This window comes from Coregonus clupeaformis, unplaced genomic scaffold, assembly GCF_020615455.1.
Source record: "Coregonus clupeaformis isolate EN_2021a unplaced genomic scaffold, ASM2061545v1 scaf1346, whole genome shotgun sequence".
In the NCBI taxonomy this organism is placed as follows: domain Eukaryota; kingdom Metazoa; phylum Chordata; class Actinopteri; order Salmoniformes; family Salmonidae; genus Coregonus; species Coregonus clupeaformis.
Genome location: NW_025534800.1, coordinates 81730 through 87085, shown reverse-complemented (window position 1 = coordinate 87085; position 5356 = coordinate 81730).

Below are 5356 nucleotides of genomic sequence, written 5' to 3'. Positions count from 1 at the left end.
GTTATCAGGAGGGTGGCCAAACGTCAGTTCGGCTGGGGTGCGCAACTCACGACCTAACATTAGTAGCGCTGGGGAGCACGCAGTCGATTCTTGAACAGCCGACCTACATGCCATAAGAATAAACGGTAAGTGGGTGTCCCAATCTCTCTGGTGTTTTGAGGTAACGATAGCCAGCTGTTGTGCTAATGTTCTGTTACATCTTTCCACCAGCCCATCACTCTGGGGGTGAAGCGGAGTAGTGCGCGTCTTCTCCGCGCCTAACCGTCTACACAACTCTGAGAACACCCGTGACTCAAAGTTTCTCCCCTGGTCGCTGTGTATAGACTGTGGCACCCCAAACCGACTGATTATTCCCCCTACCAACGCATCAGCTACTGTTTCTGCCTCCTGGTCTGGGAGAGCGTAAGCCTCTGGCCACTTGGTGAAGTAGTCCATAGCAGTTAGAATCCACCTGTTACCGCTGTCTGTGGTTGGAAACGGTCCAACTATGTCTACCCCCAGTCTCTCCATGGGCTCCCCTACTGGGAATTGTTGTAGGAGGGTGTGTGACTGACCTGGAGGTCCTTTCTTAGCAGCACACTCGTCACACTGCCTGCAAAAGTCCTCCACATCCCTCCTGTGCCTGGCCCAATAGAAGCCTTTACGTACGCGCTTTAACGTTTTGGAGACCCCAAAATGCCCTGCGCCTACTCCCCCGTGAAGCTGCTGTAACACGCTCCCTTGCAGCCTTTTGGGAACCACTACCTGCCACGTAATTTCTCCAGTAGCTGGCTTTTTCCACCCCCTCTGGAGCACTCCCTCAGCCACTCTAAGGACTGTGAATTTAGCCCAGAGTCCTTTGGTGACTGGTGATAGAGGGGCTACTTCCCCCCACGGTGGTCGTCTTCTCTCTTCCACCCACCCCAGCACAGGACGCAGCTCTGCGTCCTCCTCCTGGCGACGCCTCCACTCCCCGACGTCCACAGCCTCAAGCTCCCGGCACTCTGTCACCCTCAGCTGACTCACCGTGGCGGTGACTCCCTCCTCCATGCACAGTTCCCTCTCTCGCTCCACCCGTTTGGCGCAGTACCCACAGCCGTCCTCAGCACACGGGCGGCGGGACAAGGCGTCTGCATTGCTGTGGTGAAGGCCGGCCCTGTGCTCCACCTGGAAGTTGTAGGGTTGCAGCTCCTCCAACCAGCGGGCGATCTGACCCTCTGGCTCCTTGAAGGAGAGAAGCCACTGCAGGGCGGAGTGATCCGTCCGCACCACAAACGGCAGGCCCCCCAGGTAGTACTTGAAATGGCGTACTGCTGCCACGACAGCCAAAAGCTCCCTCCTTGTCACGCAGTAGCGTTTTTCAGCCTTATCAAAAGTTCTGCTGTAATAAGCTACTACGTGCTCCCCGTCAGAACCACGCTGAGCCAGCACAGCCCCCAAGCCCTCATTGCTTGCGTCGGTGTCCAGGATAAATGGACGGTTCGGGTCTGGTGAGGACAGGACAGGGGCCTCCACCAGGGCACGTTTGAGGGCCTCAAACGCCCGCTGGTGCTCTTCGGTCCACTGAAAAACAGTGTCCTTCTTGAGAAGGTGGTTCAAAAGAGCTGCTATCCCCGCAAACCCTTTCACAAACCTACGATAGTAGGATGCCAGACCCAGGAAGCTCTTAACCTCTTTTTTCCCCCTTGGAATTGGCCACCCCCTCACAGCCTCCACTTTGTCTGGCATCGTGCTGATGCCCTCACCACCCAGCTGATGACCCAGGAACGCCAACTCCCTTTGCATGAAATGGCACTTTTCCGGATGTAATTTTAGCCCCGCCCCCGAGATCCTCTCCAGCACTCGCCTAAGTGCCCCCAGTGCCCCCTCAAACGACGTGCCGTGCACCAATATGTCGTCTAGGTACACGACACACTCGTCTCTCGGAACCCCCACCAGCACTCTGTCCATGAGCCTCTCAAAGGTGGCAGGAACATTACAAAGCCCGAAGCACAGCACCTTGAACTGCCAATGGCCCCTATCCGTGGAGAAGGCAGTTTTTTCACGTGCCCCAGGCGAGAGGGGCACCTGCCAGTAGCCACTGCGCAGATCAAGGGAAGAGAACCACGAGGACCCTCTGACGTGGTCTAGCGACTCATCGATCCTCTGTATGGGGTAAGAGTCTTTAGTGGTGACAGAATTTAGGCCCCTGTAGTCCGCACAAAACCTAAGTTTACCCCCTTTCTTAGGCACCATGACGACCGGCGCGGACCATGGGCTATCTGATGGCTCAATGAAATCAGCCCGCAACATGTCAGCAATAGCTGTGGCTGCTGCTTCCCTCTTGGCAAGGGGAATGCGACGGGGCCGAATTTTAATGGGTTGGTTGTCCCCAGTGTCGATGTCGTGCTGAACCAGGTGCGTTTGCCCTACCTCATCTTCCCCCCAAGCGAAGCTATCTTTAAAGTCAAACAGCAGCTGCTTTAACTGTCTCTGTTGTCTCTCATCCAGACCTTGACAGTTTTTCAGCCACACAGCCTCAACGGCATCGATAACTTCCTCCTTCCCCCCGTCGGGCTGATGGGGTGAAGGAGCCAGTGTGTTTTGGGCTACTGGGATGCCTGTGCTTGCACCATTATGGGGAGTGAAGGTCGTTGCCGCCGGAGACAGCTGCTGGGATGGCACAACGACCAAGGGAGCAGCCGGGACGACCAGTGGAGTTTCGGCAAGCTGGAGGAAGACGGAGGGACAGCCCTGCCCCCTGCTGGCCCTCCCGAAGGCGACATTCCCACTGTGGGCCCCCCGACAGCCTCAAAGTGCCCGAAGCTAAGTCCAACTGAGCCCCACAGTTTTTCAAAAAGTCCATTCCCAGTATACAGGGGTCCTGTACCGCTGCTACCCACACCGGACACCCCACAGTTCTCCCCCCCACAGTCACAGACAACCGACACTTCCCTAACATGGGGGCTAGCTCCCCGTGACAGTCCGTAGCTGGACAAGGGTCGGCTCCACCCGCACCCCAACAGGTAGTATGTCTGGTCTCACCAGGGTTACTGTAGAGCCCGTGTCGACCAGGGCCAAACATTCCACCCCCTCTACCTTGACGATGACATTGCAGAAGTCCCCAATGGTGGTACGTCCCACCACAACTACCGGACTAGGAAACACGGTGGCAGCTACACCCTGGGGAAGCAGGTCCCCACCCTCTTGCCTGCGCTGCTGGGTACCTATTCTGCTTACTGTGGGTTCGGGGGCGGAGGGGTGGGCCCGCGCTGCCCCCTGCGCGAGAACCCGCTGTCGTTTCCCTGGTGACGGGAGAATCTGCCACACTCCCGCTGAATGTGGCCAGGCTGGCCACAACCCCAGCAGACAATGGGAGTTGAGCTGACACTGCGATGTTGTCTGGAGCCCCTCTCAATGACAAGCGAAGCGGTCTTGACTAACCCGCCCAACTCGTCGACCCACTCTGGTTTGGTGACCCCCGGCACCCCGGCCGCCGCTGCTCTCACCTCTGGTTGACTGGCAACCTCCACTCTCACTCCCTCACCCCAGATCAGCTCCTCTTCCTGGCTATCTCCACTGCAGCCCGCAGAGATGCTGGATCCGACATCTGAACATGCTTACCCAGTTCGGTGGGGGAGAGCGCTCTAATAAAACTGTCCCGTGCCAGCTCGTCTTGCACCCCAATCGGCATAGTTGCATAAGCCCGCCTGGTCAGGCTCAGAATATCACTTGCCAACGCCTTTAATGATTCCCCCTGAAGTCTCTTTTTGTTACTCAGTTCAATCCGCAGCATGTTGGGCTGTGCATCGCTGCCGAAACGGCCCCCCCCAATGCCTCCACTAGCGCACCGTAGTCGCCCCTCTCGTCCGGGGCTAGCGTTAGCAGGCATTCCGACGCCTCCTCTGCCAGGCTCAGGGCAAGCTGTAACCCTTTCGTCTCGTCAGACCACCTCCCGGCTCTAGCCAACAACTCGAATTGAGTGAAAAAAACTTCCCATTTACCTTGTCCATTGAACTTTGGAAGTTTAGCCGCTACCGTGGCTAATGGCAATAGGGCGCTGCCATCTCTGTTTACATAAGGAGGCCCAGCCATTTCCGCACGCGGTGACGTCGATATCTCCGTCGCCGTGACGTCTGTTCTGGTCGAGCGGTTTGAAGGAAAACCCGCCCGTTCTGCCATCTTGCTGACTGACAATTTAACTTCCGCCATGTGGCTCTCCAGCTCTTCTACAGCCGTCGTCGCCTGACCCTCCCGACACTTTGTCCGACTCTTCCTTAATTTTCCGCCTCGCCCCGATCATCATGACCGTAGATGCGAGTCACGCTAAAGCTAACCACGGCCTATACTGAAACAGCTAACTCGCCTAATCTCGATCTATCCCGTCGTTCGAAAGCACTTCTGACACCAATGTAATGACCCAGCTGGGTCATAAAGTAAAAGAGAGACGGGCACCAGGTGTACAAGCAGAACACAGGTTTATTCCTGAATGGGCTATTGTTCAGGCCACAGCCCACGCCGCTAAACCTCGAACATACACAAATATATCATTATTATAACATGTCAAGTCAAGGGTCCCAAAACAGAAGAGAGAGAGATGAGACCGTAACCCCTATTTAAGCATTCCAAAACCCCGCGGGATTACCCATCATACCCCCCCAACCTTTCCATCTGTCCTGGCATATTTAACCCCTGCTAGCACCCATGAGAACGATAACACACCCACGAAAACAGAACACAATACCGGGTCGTTACAATACTGTATACTCAAGTAGCCTAGGCCTATTGCATGCTGAAATACTTCTATGCTAGATCTGCGCTATATATCCTATATATATTTGGTGGTGATTTCTAGACATGTGGTGTGACTGTGAGGTATAGCTCCCCAAAGAATCACAATTGATGAATTACCATATTCTGGAAGTCTTCCAACTTCAAATGGCTATTCAAATGTAAAGACTCTGTTTGGGTCTTTGAATGAGCCATGAAAAATGCATGCACTATAAAGGCCTCAGTAATTGAGCTTCCACCTCCATCTCAGAGCTAACCTGTCCTGTCAGGATGTCAATAACTATATCACTCCATATGATACAGCAGCCTGTAGCCCTCTCTATAGGCCTAAGTGAATGGCTACACCTTAAACTAGTTAGCCTACTAACATGCAAAACTGAGCACAACACAGACCCCAACAATTTGATGCCATGATACCTGAAGCCCCAGTCACAGATAAACCTATGGAAGAAAAAAAGTCGACTCTATGCACACTCAGGGTCTTGTTGTAGGCCTATCAATGATTGTATAATAGCGGCCCCAAACTCACCCACTGGGCCTCATTGGTATAGCCTCCTCAGCTTCCATGCACCACTTCCTCTGTAGGCGGCACCGTTGTACAACAATA